The sequence below is a fragment of the Enhydra lutris genome, unplaced genomic scaffold, assembly GCF_002288905.1.
Source record: "Enhydra lutris kenyoni isolate GAN:26980312 unplaced genomic scaffold, ASM228890v2 scaffoldscaffold19, whole genome shotgun sequence".
Taxonomy (NCBI): domain Eukaryota; kingdom Metazoa; phylum Chordata; class Mammalia; order Carnivora; family Mustelidae; genus Enhydra; species Enhydra lutris.
In genome coordinates, this window is record NW_019154103.1 from 14,235,149 (window position 1) to 14,256,447 (window position 21,299).

Sequence of the window (21,299 nt, forward strand, 5' to 3'; positions counted from 1 at the left end):
AGGGCAGATTCCAATGGTAAAACAGAAAATAAACTTAAGAAAAATGGGGGAGTCAAGCAAAGAGAAAGTTGGTGGGTCTTGCTATTTTTTTTTTTTTTTTTTTTTTTTTTACTTTAAATATTTTTAGGCCTCTTTACCACTGCTGTTGGGTCATTTCTCTTAGCTATACTAAAGAGCCTTTGTCAGTCTGGAGGAGGCAGCCATGTGTCCACGAATGCTTATTTAGTACGCTGAGGACAGATGGCCTAGAATTGCTGAAGAAGACCTTAAGATATATTTAAAAGAGGAAAGGGAAAGAAACAATAAGGGAGGAAATAAATTAGAGAAGAGGCAAATGTGTAGCCAGGAAAAGTACCCGCACACACACACACACACACACACAGACACATGCACACAAATGAAGGCAAAGTATAAAGTGGTAAGTAGGACCTGATTTTTTATAGATTTGCTTTTTCTGTAGAAACTTTAATTTTCATTATTGTTGATTTGTTGTCTTTTTAGGAGAAACCTGACAATCATAGTCACTGCTGGTTTGGGCTTAGTCTGTTTTAGTTGATATATAACTGCACTTTTGCTTCTTATAGCATCCAAACTTGAAATATAAATTTTGATTCAGAAAAGCTCAAGGGATTTACTTAAATCAAACTGAATTAAATTGAAGTCCCCAACACCCTAAGAGTCAAGGCTTTAACACAATTTGTTTGAGTCTATCGTAATTAATTTATCCTGCTCAGGATTTTATTTCATTTTTTTTTCTGTTATTTTAAGAAAATGTACACATGACTGCCCAATCCAAACCTCCTGACGGGTTGTTTCGTGTGTACTGGGAATGGGAAAGGAAGTGGGGAAGGAGAACGGAGGGGCATGGAGGCATCCGTGGATAACACTATACTTGTTTTTTTTTCCCCAAAGAAACTGTGTGAGATGTTGTGAGATGATTAAAAACTGACATTAGTGGATTTTTACTGTGTATTTTTTTCTTTCCCACTTATCAAATTAACATTTTCCCATTTTCTTCAGATTTATTCTATTTCAACCATGTTCTGACGATGCCAGGTAACAGAGGGCTGTTGCTTCAATTGCCAGGTTTTCTAATGCTCATAAAACAAATATTAGATTCCAAATTTCTTATTGCCTTCTGAGTTGTCATGGTTATCAAATGACACCTTCTCTAAATTCTCTCTCATTTTAACTCTTTTTCGTGCTTTGTATAAACAGGCTGCTTGAAAATCAAGGAAAAAAAAAAAAACATCAAGTTTGGGTGCTATAAGAAGCAAGAAACACAGAAGGAAAGAAATATTTTGTTAACCACAAATTGAAAGTGGAAAGATTTTATCCAGAAGCATTAAATGTCATTAAACATAAGAAGTCTAAAAAATACCTGCTTTATATAATGGTTCTCTGAACAAGCTCTCTGCAACTTGCAGCCTGCTAAGTGAGTGACTCTTGCATTGTGGTTAGAGTTTTTTTTTTTTTTCAACATCCACCCCCCCACACACACCCCCACTCACCAATCACCACCACCAGTGAAATGGGCATCAAGGATGCTGGATCTTTCTAAAGTAAATATAAGGGGTATTTTTTTGGATACAAGCACCTTTAAAAATAGAAAGGAAGAAGATTCATAAACAGAGCCTTTGAAAATGTACAATACTTTTGTCTTATAAAAACATCTGTTGCTCAGATGAGTATCTGGAACGCCGAGTGCTTCAGATTACCCCTCAGAAGGTGTGTTGGGAAGTGTCTCTGTGGACTTGGCCCCAGGGGAGGTCAACCCGACTCTCGGCCTGTTGGCTCAGCAATTTACCCGTGGTCAGCCCGTCTTGCCATAATCATACGCTGGCGCCCCAAGCCTGTTTCTTAACTGTATTCTGTACCTTCTAATGAAAGCATCCCAAAATATCTCCAACCGCCCAAATTCTGGGGCAGCCATGACCTCAGATGGGACTGTAGAACACACTGCATTTGCTCAGAGTCCCTGATAAAAATCTCCCTGTTTTGATGACTGAAATTCTCACTCTCTCTCTAGTTCTTGTCACTTCATAACTTATGGTTACTTGCATGAATTCCAGAATCTTTGACACGGAGCTGATTAGGAAACTCTAACCCAATGCATAACACCTCAATCTCATGTAACTTGGAGCTTTTACAATTAAGAAAAGAAAAAGTAGGGGGAAAGGTCATTATAAAATAACTTTCTGTGCTTAAAGCAATAAATGCAACAGCAAAAAAAGTAACATGTGCAAATCAAAAGAGATAATTCATTTGCAAGTTATCCAAAAAGTGTAGTTTATCTCCTATACAAATGGGACAGGAGTTCTTGGTGGGGCTACGCTGAAGTGGCTGTGGATAAATGTATATGATCTCAGACTTTACTACAACCCTTTAGGGAAGCTTTCAGCTTTGAGGATAATAAAACAAAATGAGGAGAGGCCAGTTTTTTTGAAAAGTTCAAATGAAAAAGCAAGCAAATAAACAAGAACTCTATTTAAATTCAACAGGTGTCCCTTAGGGCACCTTTCTCTTGCCACACCTTTGTGTTATCAAGTAAGGTAACTCAGTATCTTGTTCAATATGGCTAGAACAGGAAAACACACACACACACACACACACACACACACACACACACACACAAACTTAACAACCTGTTAAGGAAATAAGCAAAAGATAAAACTTAGATAAAAAAACAGAGAGATCTCTATTGTTATTTTGCCATGTTTTATATGCATTTTGAAAGCTTTGAAGCCTCTTCAAAATAATGCTCATAGATATCCAGCACAATTCACACAACTTGATTCTTAAAAGTGCCTTTTGTACTCGGATAATATGGGTTAGAGCATGTATTTGAACAAGCCTCCCAGATTTAATGCTTTTATTTAAGGGAAAAAATTTACTTGTAAAAAATGGGTAATACAAAACATACCGACATGATTTTGTTAAAAATACAAAGCATTATCGTTTATATGATAGTGACCTTCTCCCACAAGTATGCTTTGTAAACGTGATTGAATGAGAAGGAAAAAAAATCTTTTATTATCTCAGCTCTCAAAAGCTTTACTGTGTAAGCTACACTTGCTCCTAAGTATGGCAGAATTATACCACGTCAGGATGTTGTGGAGCAAACAACTAACAAGGCACTAATAAGGATCCTTGCATGCATTTAAGTACAGGTTGGCAAAAATAATTCCTCTATTATTTATTTAAAAATATAAGCCGAAGGCCCAAATTCTGATGTAGTGTTTCTATTACTAGCCCGTTTCCTTCTAAGATTCACATATTTCAAATCTATGCACTTCACTTTGCTGTGAGTCAATAGTGTCTTCTAAATGCATGCAAACATATTTATATATAGTAGTCAAATATACGTGAAAAAATGCAGATTATGTATATTTAGCTCATTGTATATGGCTTTATATGTATGATAATAATTATAGTGCACTTCTTACAACTAGGAAAAAAAAAAAGCACAAATTCACTGTAGCCTAGGAACTCCATGGGTCTTTGGCTACTTTTATTTTTCTCTCTCCACTGTGGTGGGACAAATCTGCCGGAATCATGAGCAGGGTTGAAAACAAGTGCAAGTCAATTGTACCTTGCTAATTTTTCATACGCTTTTTTCTTTAACTGCAGAGCTTTCTTTTTTCTCTTTTTCTTTTCAGAATCACTTAAAAAAATTTTTTTTTGCAATCTATTTTTTCCCCTAGAAAGTAACCCCTTGTGTCCTACCTTAGGCTCCTCACTGAATGATCTCTTTTTCTTCTAATTATATTTCTTCACCTTGGGAGGGACTCACACTGCTTCAGGATAAGCAACCCAGAAGAGCCTAAGGTCAGGTGTGCCCTAGAATCTAACTCTAGAAATTACAATCATGGAATAAGAACAAGAGAGGGAAAGGAGAGGCAGAATAGGGAATTTCTAATGATATTGAGGCTTATTCTGAGGAATAATTAACCGAACAGCCTCCTATGTTACATCACTTGCTTGAAATCTCAGAGGACAGACTAAAGAATTTAGGAAGCTGATCTGAATCAGTTTCCTACAGCCATGAGCTTAACAAATTAGTTGTATCAGTGATCAAGTCTCCAAGTTTTATTTCCCAAGTATTTACTGCTCCAGGGTCCAAAAAAATAGAATTTTATTCACAAACCAGCAGAACACAGAGAGTAACACGGGCATCTTACACATTAAGGATACTCAAATTTAAATCATCCAAAGAGGAGGAAATTGACTTAATTTGATATGAGGCTTTCATTCCTCTTAAAAATGGGGTTCAATGAAGGAATTAACGGGGGTCAGCAAGACAGAAGGTTTCTAAGATAATTCTTGAAGTAAAAGGGGGACGTGCAGGGACATTTGTGAAATGCAAACTCTTCAGGTAGAGGAATTGTAGGTAGAAAAGGGAAGAACATTGGGAGAGCTTTTAAACCAGATTTTCAGCTGGGCTTTTGTTTAACACATATGCAAATGTGTGCACTGCTTCATTTGAATATTTATTTACTGCATTTGTGAAGGAAATTGGGGGATTATAGCCTCTTCCCAGCTGTGTTTTAGTTAATGACTGGTCAGCCTATTAGCCTGCTCCACTAAACGGATTCTCTGCACAAGCAACACCTTTTTTACCCTGCCTAGAAATTCTTCACATAAACAACAGTGGGGAAAACAGCAAACCAAATCCAGGGAGCTTTACACCAAAAACGAAAATATCCCCCCAGAATCATTAGGAATAAGTAAGAAAGTTATTTGACAATGATGACTTTTGCATTTTTATAATAAACAAAGCAAACATTTGCTATCAAATGTTGTAGGGGAAAGGGGAGTCAGCTCATCGAAATTTCTCTTTACTGAGAATGAATTCAGGTTACTGTTCTAAATGGTCTTTCTTTTCTTTCTCTAGTACTTGCTCACTCATTGCCCCCTATGAGCATAAACACACACATCAATGAAAATGTCATGAATTACTTGGGCAATTGTTAATATTTGACAAATTCACTGGAATCTAAATTTCATAATTTCTCCTATCTCCTCACTGCCAAAAAAACACAGAAGGAGAAAGAGTAAATAACATTTCTCTAGCAACCAAACTCCGTGTACTGTCATTGCTCAAACCAACTTATTGAGAGGAATCAGTACCAGTTATGAGATTAAAGACTTATATCAAGACAAGCTCATTTCGAAGGATTAATGGTGAGCAAATCTTTAGGTCAAAAAGCTCTAATATAACATGTGTAGCAGTCTATAATTTATTGATTGTTATTAAGATAAGAAGGATCTATTTTCTGTTACGTTTAAATGTCTCAACCAGTAGGAAAAAATTTACCTTATTTCCAAAATGTCTGTCTTCTTTATATCATTTTAGATTTTACTTACTATAGATCCACCCATACAGGTGAGAACACTCACTAATTTTAATACAGTCAGAATTAATCCATGGAAATGCAAGAGCCAGATTCTTACCATCAAAATTCTGAATTTTTCTGTCTGGATCTAAGAAAAGCCTGAACTTCAATTTTATTAGTAGGATGATCTTTATAGAATATTTATAAAATAGTTATTTATCAGAAGTATTAATACTGAAGAGAATTTTTTTTTTTTTTTTTTGGTCAACAGCTTGTTTGCGCTTATGTGCGAAGTATTACAGCAAATAAAGAGACAACAGTGGAGAACCTAAGAGCCACATGGACATGAAGAATGTTCCTGGAGCAACATTACCATTTTTCATAGTTGGAAAAACTGAGTATCATACAATAGACCGAGAATTCAAATATTTATAGAACAAAAGCTGATAATAAAGGAAGACATGCTGTCAGACCTCAAGATATACAGAGAAGTAACAGCTACGTTGACGAAAGAATATTACAAGAATAAATATTTTACCTAAGAAAACACCTTTAGCTACTTCACTGCTAAGATACTATCAGTGCTGCCCATTATACTTAAAACCGCTCCGAAGAGCAGAAAGAAGTTTCGGATACACATTCACGCCATCCTTCTACATCAGAAGTGAATGGTGTGCACTTCTCAATGGCATCTTTTTCCCCCTTCCCACATGAGTTTCGAAACCATCTTATAAGCCTGTCAGGCATATTTCTTGTTCATTCCTTCTGTGGGGCAGAGGCAGACAGATTGCTGGATCAGATAGTGCAATACGCTGTATACTGCATTTGAAATGTGCCTTTTTTTAAAGCAGCAGATTTATTGATTTTCTTAAGTAGAAAATATGCACCCGGACATTAGACAAACACAGACTAAACACAGACTGAGGAAAAGCTGATAATTTGATTAAACTGACTGAGCTTTTGTTGTCTGTGTTTGGGGAATTTCCAATAATGCACAAGTGCCAAGCGCCCCTCTTCTACTGAATTTAACAAATGTAATCCCTAAGCACAATGAATGTTACAATTATACTGTATTTGGAGAATTGTTTTTCTTTAGAAAAATATTTTGATGAGCCTATATATTGCTTAGGTTGAAAGGAAGGGTGGGGTAAAAATCTTGCCTTGCTCAAGATACAGGACTTCATTCAGAAAGGGGTCTAAGTATTAGCTAGGCAAAAAGCATTCATTCGATGGAAATATTTTCTTTCTTTCTATCTACATACCTATCAAGATTACAGAGATATAATTGATTAAATGTAATTTCCTCAATTTTAGGGTCAAATTGAGTTCAATATTTAAGGTTTATAATGCTTCACAGTGTCATTTCACATGTCGTAGGGAACAGTTTAGTTGTCTCAAGATGTCAAAAAGCTCTGGTTATTTAATTTACTCTTATGGATGCCTGCAATGAAATTAGTGGCAGAAAGGATGTGTGTGTGTGTGTGTGTGTGTGTGTGTGTGAACAGGGATAAGGGAATCATAGCTAAAATTATGTGAGGATTACTGAGTTTTATGAATCAGTTGAGTGAGCCCTTGTGAACATCAGCTATAAACAACTCTGAGCTGTCCCTGTATCTTTTTTTTTTTTTTAATCATTTAGACTATGGTATTGAGAACAAAATCTATATTCTGCAAGGACTTATATTATATTCTGCAAGGACTTATATTCTGCAAGGACTGTACCACAAAAATTTCTAGCCACTTAACCACAAAGACTTTCACCTTTATTATTATCTATGCCTCTGCTTACTAGATTTTTAATCATTCATAGTGTTCCTTACCTTCTATTTACCATTCTTTTGCAATGTTATTTTGTTCCTTCTTTTCCACTGGCTCAGTCTTCAGGATTTTATGTGTTGCCATAATGATAATTAATCACCTGCTAATTTTTGTCCGGTCCAGTTCATATTGGATAGCTTTCCCAAAACTCTCTACTCCAGTTAATCTAGCTAATAATACATCTGGTTACAAATTTTCACAAGTTTTTTAAGTATATTTCAGCTCTGGGCTCTTTTCCTTGGCCTATACTTTTTCCCAAGCATAGGCTTAGACCCTAAATAGGTAATCATTATGGTGACCAGATAGAATCATAACCTAGAAGGTCACCACTTAACAACTGCTCATCCATAATGGGACAGCTGAACTATTAGTAAGATCATCTCAGTTTTGTTTTTACTTACCGAAATGAATTTCAATTACAGATTCTACTGTTCTTTTTAAATTTCCTTTGAGTCAAGGATATTGATGCACAAATTAAGGTAACACTGAAGTTTAAAATCACTTTGCCTTCCTTGTATTAATATAGGAATTTATTTAATGATTCATCTCAGCTGGCCTGAGGATGTTTAAACAGAGCCACATAGGAGATAGATTCAAAGATAATTTAAATCCATCCTTTTTCTGACTTGCCTCTCTGCCTTTTCAAGTGTATGACAAAGATAATTTTCACTAACTCTTTTTCATCCCTCACAAACTCATTAGGGAAATAACATGTAAAAAATAAGTTGCCAATTTTTAGAGAACATTTTATAATTGTGTGAAGCTTATCATAATAACATCCAAAGACAATTCAAACATATTCCATTTCATTCCATCATTTATAATTTTAGCATTTAGAAATTGTGTGTGTGCACATGTGTGTATGTATATACATAAATTTATTTAATTATATGAAAATATATAAATATAAATTATATAAAAATATAAAATATTTGTATCTATCTATATGTACATTCTCTTTGGGGTTCTAAGAACTAAATCATATGCAACCAAATAATGGTCCATTTTAATTTGACATACATTCTTCCTCTTTCAATCTGCTCTTTTAATAAGGATCTGGGGGCAAACAGTATATTCACTATTAAATACAACATTTGTTTCTTAATATTCAGGTGGTAATTGTCTTTAGAGAAGTCAGCCTACGAAGTCCAAAGACTAGAAGTTAGGAAACCTATATTCATCTGGGGATTCTACCTTGGGCAACTTAATTACCTTTCTCTCTCTGTTTCTTCATCTGCAAAATCATAAAGTTAGAATAAATGTCCCTTACAACTTAAGAATTGAAATTCATATATTTAGGGACGCCTGGGTGGCTCAGTGGGTTAAGCCTCTGCCTTTGACTCAGGTCATGATCTCAGAGTCTTGGGATCGAATCCCACATCGGGCTCTGCTCTGCGGAGAGCCTGCTTCCTCCTCTCTCTCTCTGCCTGCCTCTCTGACTACTTGTGATCTCTCTGTCAACTAAATAAATAAAAAAAAATTCTTTAAAAAAAAAATTCATATATTTAAATTCTGTGGATTTTAATTTTTCCTTTGTGAAAACTTATTTTGGCAGTCACAAGAATCTTTGAAATCAACAATCAGGGCTTCAGTACTTTCTCGGGTGTCTGGGTACTGAATCGAACTTCTAAGACCCATACTCCATGAAACCCTAATTCAAATCAAGAAATGTGCTGTGGGTGGTGTAGGTGAGCTCCAGCAGCACACAGGAAGCCTTACCGGAAGGTATCAACTGAAAGGAAACACACATGGAAATATCCTGTCACCCATACTGAAACCTTTTGCAGCCAACCGAGGCCTTTTATGGGATCTCCCAAGCATGGCCACCCACAGCTGCCATCGCATCAGCTAGCTTCTCTTCTCTCTTTTAAATAATCACTAAATATAGGCTTTTATGATGCGTGTTTTGCTGAGGATGTATCTCCTGTATACTTTCAAATAACTGGCTTTTCTGGCAGGGTTTTAATGCATTTTTTAACATAGGGCTTTCTACACTACTTGAAATTTCTTGGACTTCAGGGGAATTGAGGGAAAAGAAAGACTCCGCAATCTCTATTAAGGAAACAGTGTTGAGCCTAACAATGTTATTTCACATTTTTAAATAAGGGAAAAAAAACCCTACTCTGCCTTGCACGTAACTTATTAAATTACTTTTTAAAAGTAGCAGAAAGGTTTATTCTATTAAAATAATCTTATCTTTTGCCAAAAATAATTATTAAATACAGGCTCTTTAATTTGTATTGTTTTCATGGAATAAACTATACATTTTACATATATTAATTAATTAATTTACATATATATTACACTCATTAGCTGGACTATAATTCCATTGCAGATTAACTATGACCGAATTTTATCCATATTCCATTCTTTAAGTTATTTTTCTATTCAAGATTTTATTCCTAATGCAGATATGTACATTCATGCAAACAAAATTACAGTTTTACCCATTTTACATGCAAACATGGAGGTTTTTTAAAAAACCAAGGATGCAGCTGCCCATGTCACGTCATCCTACCAACAAAATATATTAAAAAAACTAAAGGCTTCTTCCTCTAACCACTGCAGTATAATAATTATTTTAAATAGTCAATCATGTCAGAAATAACACCTAATGATAAGAAGTGAGAATTTTTCTTAGTAGTAATTTATTTTATTTTATATTTATTCAAATATATTTATGAAGACTTAATCAGCATTATTTGAACAGATATTTATGGAGCCATGCAATTTTATTTGGTGGGGAGGAAAAAGATATAAATAAGATCTGATTCTGGACACAGAGATCTTTCTAATATATTAGATGAGATAAGAAGGGGGTATAAATAGCTTTAGCACAAGACTCAATCTGGTAAGGCACTTAAGTTTAAAAATGTGTGTGAGCACGCGCATGTGATTATGAACATTTCAGCAAGTAGAAACGGAAGATTTCAGCTGAGGTTGAAATTTGGGCTGCCCTTTGAAGGAAGAACATTTCAACAAGTGGGAAGAGTGGGGAAGCCTCTTGGCCATGTGAAGGCAGCCACAACACCAAGGTGTTTGTAAGTACATACAGTCAAAGTGATCAATTCTGATTTAGCTTTAACAGCGCTAAGGCGACTTCGAAGAGGCGCATTATAAAAATGAGGTACAGCCTAATTTGCAGAAGGCCTTGAAAGCCAAGTTAACACCTCAGGGTTTGTTTCATGGGCCCTGCCGACAGGGGGATAAAGATAAAAAAGAAGGGGTGCCTGGGTGGTTCAGTCGTTAAGCCTCTACCTTCGGCTCAGGTCATGATCTCAGGGTCCTCGGATCAAGCCCCACATCCGGCTCTCTGCTCAGCGGGAAGCCTGCTTCTCCCTCTCCCACTCCCCCTGCTTGTGTTCCCTCTCTCGCTGTGTCTCTCCCTGTCAAATAAATAAATCAAATCTTTAAAAAAAAAAAAGATAAAAAAGAAAAGGAGTGATGATGAACTTGGCAAGAAAGGATGAGCAGAAACAGAGGCATCGTTTAGGAGGGGACACAAAACGTAGACAATGTAAAACAAGAGTCTGAACAAAATAATGAAAAGAGAAATGGCACTGAAGTATCAGGTACAAGAGAATTCTAACAGAATCCTAACTGCTGATGACCAATAGATACCTGTGAACTGGGGAGACTATGGGTCTGCTGAAGAGATGGGAGTTTGGATTACGGACAGGGAGATAAAACTATTAACAGAAGACATGGGGATAGTTACAAAAGAAGACAGATTAGGGGAAATCAACTCTAGATACACACTCTCTAGGAGACATCCAAATGGCAACTTGAAAAGTAAGGCAACTATATCAGTGTGATTATGATACAGGGTAGAGGGGAAGCCTGAGTGTTTTTTGTTTTTTTGAAACACTGAAAGAGTAATTTAAAGTGTTAAATGAAATGAAGTGGTCAGATCATGAATCAGTTAAGAAGGCCGTCAAAGAGAATCATCTTAACTATTTCAGTGTTCAGTCATCAACTTCGTGCTTCCTTCCTCCCTGTCCCGTAAGCTCACATGCTCTCTTTTCAGGCCGGATCCTCTCCTAGGATTCAGCTCCTGCTGATGGCCTGAATCTTAAAGTCTGGAGCTACAGAGTTAGGACAAAGAAGAAGAGGTGGATGTCATGTTCACAAGGGCAAAAATAAAAATTTTGGAAGTAGGGGCACCTGGGTGGCTCAGTGGGTTGAAGCCTCTGCTTTTAGCTCAGGTCGTGATCTCGGGGTCCTGGGATTGAGCCCCGCATCGGGCTCTCTGCTCAGCGGGGAGCCTGTTTCCTCCTCTCTCTCTCTCTGCCTGTCTCTCTGACTACTTACGATCTCTGTCTGTCAGATAAATAAATAAAATCTTAGGGGCGCCTGGGTGGCTCAGCGGGTTAAAGCCTCTGCCTTCGGCTCAGGTCATGATCCCAGGATCCTGGGATCGAGCCCCGCATTGGGCTCTCTGCTCAGCAGGGAGCCTGCTTCCTCCTCTCTGCCTGCCTCTCTGCCTACTTGTGGTCTCTGTCTGTCAAATAAATAAAATCTTTAAAAAAAAAAATAAAATCTTAAAAAAATTTTTTTTTTTGGAAGTAGATGATGTCACTAAAAGCAGAGGAAATAGCGAGGAGAGGGAAGTGGCCTTAGGGGAAACACCTAGATTTAGGTTTACAGAAGAAGCAGAGAAAATTAGAGGAGGCATGATAAGAGGCATTGAAGGAAAATCTGGGGAGAAAGTGTCAGGAAAGCTGATTTGCCTGAAGAGCGAAAAGGAGAAGTGGTCAAGAAATCTGAAATGTTGCTGGCAGGTTAACACACAGAGTTCTGAGGAAAAGAACCCAAGAAGAGATGTTATCATAAGAAGGTTAAATTAGTCAAGATTTTCAGAGTTACTAAAGGGAGACTTGGAGACTATACGGACTAAGGGTGAGTAGGATAATATGAGCACTAAGTGGGGAGAAGATGGGTGGACAGGATAGGCCAAAGCTGGCTAAAGAAAGATTAAAAAAAAAAAAAAAAGGTAATGGAGAGAAAAGGTCAGAATTTGTGTTAGACTGGTAATTGTGCATAACACTTAACTGGAGCAGTATGGAGGGACTTCCTAGGGAATAAAGATTTTGATTAAACTAATGTATAGAGCTAATCAAAATCAAATCTGCAGTTACAATGTCAAAATGTCTTACAATGTGGAATCTCTGTGATCAATGTTTATTGGCTCTACTGAAAACCTTTCCAACAAGCTGGTGAAATAAGGTCTCGAAGTTTGAAAAAAATCTCCTATAGACTGAACTGGCTACCACCCCCCCGCCAATTCATATTTTTGAAGCCCTAAGTCTATTGTGATGACATTTGAAGATGGAACCTATGGGAGCTAATAAGACAATTAGGTTTAAATTAGGTCTTAAGGGTCATAAGGGTAGTGCTCTCATGGTGGGATCAGTGCCCTTACAAGAAGAGACACCAGAGAACCCGAATCTCTCTTCCCCACCATGGGGAGAAGGTAACCATTTGCAAGTCAGGAAGAGAGCTCTCACCAGAAACTGATCATGCTGGCGCTCTGATCTCAGAATCTCAAATTTCAAAATAAATTTGCTGTTTAAGCCACTGAGTCTATGGTATTTCGTTATGGCAGCCTGAGTTAATTAAGACACAGTCAGCGATTTTTACCCCTAATTCTGGATATTTGTTGTATAATATTTAATTATAGTCTAATATCTAATTTAAGAATATGAAACTTTATAAAACAAAACAGAATCTTATTCTTTATAAGGTTTGAATAGAAATTTAGTAATGAAAAAGCAGAAAAAAATGAAATAAGGAGCAAAGAAACAGAGTCATTTGGAAAATTTTTAAAACATCTTGCAATGTCCTCAAATAAATAGCTATGAATAGTAGCAACGGAAGTTGATCTTTTCTTGTGTCTCTAGCGCCTTCCCAAGCCATCTCATTTAATCCTCATGAGAACCCTTTAAGGTAGGTAACACACTATTGGTACCCACTTTTCATAAGGAAGAAAAGACCCAGGGAACTAAAATAAAACTTGCCCAGTATTACCCACATGCCATTAAAAAGAGCTAGGCTCTTGCTTCTACAGTATCCATATGCTTTGAAGACTTATGTCAATTAAAAAAAATCATTTTCCTTAATTTTCTTTCATATAAATTACACTTAAAAAAATATTCCATGCTACCATTCATTTACTATCTCTCTCTCTCAAAATGGAGATAGTAAAGCAGCAGCAGTAGAGACTAATATATACGTGAAATGTCTAGGACAAGGTTTAGATTTTGGATTTTCAAGGTTATGTTCATTGAGCATTATTTACAGTAGTCAACATATGGAAACAGCCTAAATGTCCTTCAGCAGACAAATGGATATGTATAATATCTATCTACCACCATCCCTCTTCCCTCCCTCCACACTATGGAATATTACTCATTCTTAAAAAAGAAGAAAATCCTGTCACTCGCAATGACACGGCTGGAGCTGGAGGATATTATGCAAGACACAGAAAGACAAATGCTGTATGACCTCACTTGTATGTGGAATCAAAAGCTGTCAAACTTATAGATGCAGAGAGTAGGATGGTGTTGTCAGGGGTTGTGGGAGAAGGGAAAAGGGGAGATGTTGGTGAAAGGATACAAAGTTTCAGTCATGGGAGATGAAAAGTTCTGGAGATCTAATTTACTGCATGGTGATGGGAATTAACAATAATGTAGATACACTTGAAATTTGCTAAGAAGATAGATCTTAAATCTTATCACACCTACAACCACACAAGGGGTGATGGATATGTAGATTAGTGTGGGGTGATCATTTTACGGTGTATACATTTATCAAAATACCAAGTTGTACACCTTAAACATATACAATTTGAATATGTCAGTAACTCAATAAAGCTGTTAGGAATTGTTTTCTGAAATGTCCATCATTTAGTTAAACTCTCCCCCCCTTTTTTTTTAATCCTACACAAAACTTCAGCAAAGATCTAGTTTCTTGATCATTCCAAGAGACAATGAAGAATTTCTAACCCTCCAAATGTCTCTCTTCTCTTAATTACAAGTTTTTAAAAAGTTGTCTATCCAAAATTCACTATAACTTTCAAACATGGATTTTAAAAAAAAGAAAAGGGAAATACAATCATCTAATTTGTAAGTCTACCGTTTAGGTGCACTGTCACATTTCACAGAGCAAGGAACAAGCTCCTATTCTACCTAGTCCAGGCAGTTTTACACTTGGCTATTTTTACTAATGAGAGTTCATTCAATACCCCTCATCTCTTGGCAAGAGCAGCGACTGAGCTAGGTGGCCTGTGCCTTATTTAGATCAGCACATTGTGTGGCTACAGGATGGTGGCACGTTTCCTTGGGGCCCAGAGGAGTGGAGGCAAGTAAAATTTTATGATGTGGCCTTTTATACTTTTTCCAAGAGTTGAGTAGCAATAGGGAGTGACTTGATCCTGCTGGAGACATTGTCCAGTGTCCTGTTAGCAGGAGAGCTGAGTGTGTCCAGGGCAGAACTGGCCAACTCTGTCAGCAGCCAGCAGGCATTTATGTGGTGTATCGAGATCATCCCTGTGACTGTCACTGAGGAAGCAGCACTTCATTTCTTAAAATATCTTGTACAAAACTAAAAGGAAATTGCACCAAGTATGGCATCTGGGAGCGAGGTACACAGCTGCTAAAGACAGGAAATTTAAATTAAAGCTGCTTTCCCCCATCCCCCCGATTAGATTCCTTTTTATATTTTTTTCAGGTCTCATGATAATAGAAGATGAATGTAGAGTGTCAGAGAGACTGTGGAATTTCTCTATTTTCTAAGCCGTCTAATCCAATGCACCTCAGATTTTCCATTGGGGCTTGGTCCAATGATGTAAGAAGAAGGAATAGGTTGGTGGTTTGAAGAAAAAAGAAGAGGTGGCAGAACATTTCCAGTTGCTTACAATTTACTGTTGGCGAAGCAGTAAACATAACTTCTAGACTTGCCAGCCTCCTTACGCTGGCCATTTTTATCTCCCTTTCTCCATAAGCTGCTCAAAGCCATACCCCAAAGTACTCTGACATAAAACCATTGGAGGGTGTGGTCTCTGCTTGTACTGGGCAATGAATAGGGAAGCTATTTATTTCTAGGGCATCTCTGTTCCGTGACTCATGTTTGGACTGGAAAATTGGCCACAGCTTTCTAGCAGCTCTTTCCTGCCAGCTATCCTGGCATTCTACCCAGTGCTTCCACTGCCCCTCCCCCTTTCTCCTTGCCCAGTCTGCTTTTATATTCCTAAAGCCCCCACTTAATAATAGTCATTGTTCCACGTTAACCTTGAGGATCTGGGAGGAAGGACAGTGAAGGGCGTAGCTGTACGCTATAATGAGCATTTGGCGCTATAGCAGGTGGAAAAGGCTTTGGGGATCTGGGCAGATTAGGAGGAGAGGGGGCTCTAGCAGATGTTGAAGCAAGATGATGTATTGCTGCTCACTCTGGGATTCAGACAATACCAGTGCAAAAGTGGAACAGGGAGAAGGGGGAAAAAATTGATCCCTTTTGATACAAACTGGGCTAGAAACCAGACACACTTGAAAGTGAGCTTTTAAGGAAGACAAATTTGTTTCCAGGCACTGAGTTTTTCCTATGTCCGTTTTTGTTTTTTCCTAATGGCAGATCAAATGCCAAACTGTTCTTTTAATTTGAATGTTAACTATAACCAAGGCTTGACTTATTTCCCCTCAGCTACACTCTTATTAATCTGATTTCTTTGTAGCAATAGAAAAATAGAAATAGTTGCATCAAGAATTTCATTTTAGCCTGCCTTCAGAACTGAGAACCCCAAAAAAGGTAAAGGTGAATGATGTTTAATTAATGATTGGTTTTACCATTTCAAGAAATATATATTTAATGTTACTTGTTTGCTTTGTAAGAGGCAATTAAATAATTTTAAAAGTTGATGCAAATAAATGTTCTTTTCACTTTACAAAGAATAAGAATGAAAATTAATCTTAATAGATCTATGCTAACTATTCCCCATTCTAATTTCTAATATTTCTTTCAGTGTGTTTTATGAAATTCTACAAATAGAAATAAATTACCTACTGTACTATATGGTTTGCTTAATTATTCACACATATTTGCACATACACATACACCCACACACATATGTATATACACATACATGTACATAAGCATATAACATATTCTGAATGTGGATGGACAGATGGTATCCAAGAGCTAATCAAATGTAATAACAACAACAAAAAAATCACAGTCCTCAAATGTTGATAGCACTGTTGAAGATAGTTATAATCAAATATATTTTGGGGAATATTATATACAGAGAATTGAATTGTTAAAAATTATTTCTAGAAGTTTTAGCCTCTTCCCTTTCCCCAGAACTCATTACATGTATTCTAATATATCCATTTGGGTAAAAAGGGGACTAAAGCCTATCCATATTTCACTCTAGTCAAGGATAACAATTAGGAACTAGAAATAATAACCTCTAGCTTGTGTCTACTTTGGCTGCGTTGTTTATGACTTGATTGGTTTAGGGACCATCTATATGACTGGAAAACAATCACACAATAAGCAAAGAAAAGTTCTGAGAAGACATTATGAGAATGTTGCCAAGGTTCTCCAGAGAAACCAAGCCAATAGATCAAGTATTTATCTATTAGTGGAATTGGCTCACTGATTCTGGAAACCAAGAATTCCCTTGATCTGCCTGATGAAAGTTAAGGAACCAAGACAGGCAGTGGTGTAATTCAGTCTGAGTCCAAAGGACTGAAAACCAGGCGATCCAAAGAGAGCCTCTGAAAAAGAATAGCAAGAAAGTGAATAGTCCAAGAGACCAATGAAGAAGTGGCAAGCCTCCTCTGACTCAGCCTCAGAAGTCACGTGTATCCCTTCTGCCACATTTGATTGATTTCAAGAGTCACTAAGGCCAGCCTAGACTCAAGAGGTAGGGAAAAAGACTCAACTTGTTGGGGAGTGGTAAGGTCACACTGCAGAGGAACATGTACAATAGGAGACTACTTTTGTGGTCATCTTTGGAAAATGCAATGTGCTATGAGTTTTTCTTACAAAATATTACAGTCAGTTCTTCCATTTTTATAAGACAAACTTTACTCTTCACAATTTCTGAAAATAAAAATACATGCATATAAATATAATAAAAATATTATTAAAAATCTATAGATTTCTAATATACTGCTGGTTTGTTGTGGTTATTAAAGCATATTTTCTTGAAATCTCATAAATCAGTTTGAATCCATTTTTCTACTCATTAGATGTGAACACTGAGGAATTTTATATAAAATCCCTGGAGCCTCAATTTTTTCTCATTTGCAAAATGACAATATGAAAATAAGACCATCTACAAAATGAATATGAAAATTATGAAAATAATACATGCTTTATATAATTACTAGGATTAAATGATATATTACAGTGAAACCAAACAACTTTCAGGATCTCAAAAAATATTTGTTGTCTCTTTGGATGTAGGCATTGTCTGTGACTATAGAAATAGGAATCCAGACATTTCTAAATTAATTTCAGCAAAAGTATCATATGATATAATTTATGACAAATGTACTAGAGTAATAAAATGCTTTATTTTTTACTTAATAATATTAAAATTTTGATGTGAATTTTTCCTAACATTTACTAAAGCCTCCAACACTAAGTAAAATGAATCTCTAAATTATGTGGTTCTTTATATACAGACTACATTATTGTCACCTCCAGAACTATTAAATCAACATTCACCCACTCAATGACTATTAAGGTCTTTTACGGTCTTTTAAGCCAGTCCCCAACGATACACTGGTGATAAAGACAGAGTTTTGTTTTTTGTTTTTAAAACAGAGCTTATAATTTATGGTAAGGAGAAAGTTTTCTGTTAATTCAGCTATATGAGAAATATTAGGAGAGATTAAAATGACAGAGCCAAATGGACACAAGAAAAATTCATTCATCCATTCATTCATTCAACAATATTCCATAGAGTGACCATTGTAATGCAGATTCTGTGGTAAACAGTTAACAAAGAAAAATGATCAAGACACAGTCCCTGCCTTAGAGGAACTCTCCTTCCCAAAGGGAAACGGAAGCATTAAAAGATAATTCTAGAGGCACCTGGGTGGCTCAGTGGGTTAAGCCTCTGCTTTTGGCTCAGGTCATGATCTCAGGGTCCTGGGATGGAGCCCGCATTGAGCTCTCTGCTCAGCAGGGAGCCTGCTTCCCCTTCCCTCTCTGCCTGCCTACTTGTGATCTCTGTCTCCCAAATAAATAAATAAAATCTTAAAAAAAAAAAAAGACAATTCTAAAACAAAATGTGGGAGTAGGAATAAACACATATGTGTTTGGGTGGGGAAGGCTTCCTGAAGGAAGTGATACAGAAGCTTGTCTCAAGGTCAGTTATGAATGATGAAATCAAGTGGGAGAGGGGAGTGGGGCAGGGGGGGAATTTCACCAAATTTCCCTGGAAGCTTTATTTTGAACTTACATTACTTGTCTAGATAAACATGAGAGAGTATGTGGTAGTGTTTTGCCCAGTTTATCCTTGGAGGAGGAGTCTGTGATCCAGATACTAGGCATGCTATTAGAAGACAAACTTCTGCTGGGAAGCCCTTCAAGAAATTGCCTCATTTGGACAGAGCAGCCTCATCCATGGCCACACCTTGTCTCAGAGGGCAACTTTCCATGACATCTGGGTACAAGGACTTGGCCATTTTGGAGTCAAGATGGGGCAACCATGAAGGGCCAATTTAGTTCTGGAGCTCCCAGTGGAGGATGACATGGGGCCTGTTACACAGTTTAAGTTCTCTCTCTGCTCCCTTTTTTTCCTTTCACAGGTATTGATCCTTAGGGCCCTTCTCAATAAACACCCTAAACCTCTATCTCAGAGCCCATTTTCTGAAAAACCCAACATGATAAGCAGAAAGCATTTTAAAGACTTTGATTGTGAATTTATCTTTGTACGTTTGATCCCCCTAATAGGAGCATTTCTCCCACTTTATGTTTTTAACAGACTGCTCAAATATTAGTCACATCAGCCTCCATTGTAAAAATAATTACTCAAATTTGGTTGAAAAATATTACTTAGAAAGCACAGCATAAAGCTGGGTTTTACTCATGAATCTCTCATCCATTTATCATTTGATCATATTTTTGGATAACTGCTTGCCAAAGCTAAAAATTTTAATCAGAGCCATTTCTGAGTAGGAAAAGCAGAAAGGATGCCTTTGAAAGCAATAATTCCTTTTTTGTTTCTTTTTACTTTTATACAATTTAAAAATAGTCAACTGGATTTTTAAATTTTAAACGGATAAATAAAAATGCATTTGATCCTCGCCAAGTTGACTCATATTTTATAGATGAAATTAGATTAATTAAGATACTACAAATTCCATGAAGTTATTTATTTTACTCTTCTGTTGAATAGCAAATATTAGCTTTGGTTACACAATGATCATGAGAAATAATTATCTTGAGAGGTTTCACAATATTATTATGGTAATTTGTTACATTGCATTTACATAATATTTTTAAATATTTTGTAGTCTTAGAGCCCAATCTTGCCATGCATACTCACAAACAGGGTTTGTTTCTTGATGCATGTATGTAGTGATTCTTCCCATATACTGTGGTAAAAATGTAATGAAAAAAAACACAGCTCTTTAGCTTTGCCAACTTTGCTTCAGTTGATACTGGTGTGGTCCCCATTTTTCTCCTTTCTTTGCCCCATTCTGTTCTATAAAACCCCAAGACCGTGTGCACGATAACAATAACAATGATGCCAACATTAAATTAATAGTGAGTATTTGTTGAACTTATGCTATACACTTGTCATTGTTCTAATTCCTCCACCTGTAAGAATTCATTTAATTCTCGTAACAAAACTTTGGACGGAGGAGCTATTATTTTCCTTATTTTAAAGATAACAGATGACCCTTACATAGACTGGGACAGAACCATTGAAAGAATATTATACAATGATTACTTTCACTTTGGGAGTTAAATATAATCTCTACCTGCTAATCAGATGAGAGGATCTCTTGTGTGTTCATTAGGAGCCATAAGAAAAAGAACCAAAGTGTTCATGTAAGTGTATCAAACTCTTCTGATTACGATAAAACCAGAAATGCAGAGAGATCAGTGTTTTTTTTTAAAGATCTATTTAATATAAAGAAAAGCTATAGTTGTGCATGTTCCAGCGAGTGTGTTGGAGGGGAGGTTGCTGAAAAATGGAGAATTTACCAAATTGTCCAATGTCTGTCCATGCATGCTAGAAATGTGTTATTTTCTCTTCTGATTTCCATAATTTCCAGTTTTCTATAGTGAGTATGCCTTACTTATATATTTGAAATACTAATATGAAGGAATTTTAAATGTTAATATTCTATTTTCATAAATACTTGTCTGCTCCTATAACAAAAAATTATGTCCCCCTGTCCCCTTACTTCCAAAGAGTAACTCACTTCTTTCACCATATGATTGTAGGGCTGCCTGAGTCCTACACACACAGTGATGAGAACTGACTAAATAAAGACTCTGGAATCATCTTTATCAAATTCTGAATGTGACAGGGAGTATCAGGACACTATGCATCTATGTACGTTCAAAGTCATTAATGTTTTAATTGGGAAGTTAATGTGGTAATATTACTAATTTATGTATTAGGGCCTTGTTATAATGCCATCTTCTCATTCTTTGTGTTAGTATCTTCTGAAGCAAAACCCACTATGTGCGAGGCACAGGGACTAGATTAGTGAGCAAGAGCAAAATGGTCCTAAGCTGCCTGAGGTATAGACAGAGGCGGATGACCCAACTTTGTTTCAGAACAGCATTCAGATCCTTCATTTCACTTGGCTTTTTATTACTACTTTTTGTTTAAGGATGGTAAAATTTCATGTTATATTAAGTTCCCTATCTTAACTGATGTCTGGGAAGATCTTGGTTAAAATCTAATAAGAATTAAAGTAATCAGCTGATTTGAATTTTGCTTAGCACACTCCAGCTGACTTCCCAAGCAAAGCCAAGTGCACAAAGGTTTTTAGATACAGGTGGAGTTGGCGATTCTTCTCATTTCATGGAAAATATGAACTGCTAATTATTCACATACTGACAACGAGTAAAACCGCTTGCTCTGCTCAGTGTATACACTTCTGAATTTGATGA

General features: G+C 36.5%; 1 long non-coding RNA gene across 1 annotated transcript; it reads left to right on the plus strand.

The window, feature by feature from the left end:
- Positions 1-348: 348 nt before the first annotated feature.
- Positions 349-6,967, plus strand: LOC111148372. The gene is made up of 2 exons (XR_002640690.1): positions 349-418; positions 5,608-6,967. It is a non-coding gene; the product is annotated as an uncharacterized LOC111148372 (long non-coding RNA).
- Positions 6,968-21,299: the final 14,332 nt, after the last annotated feature.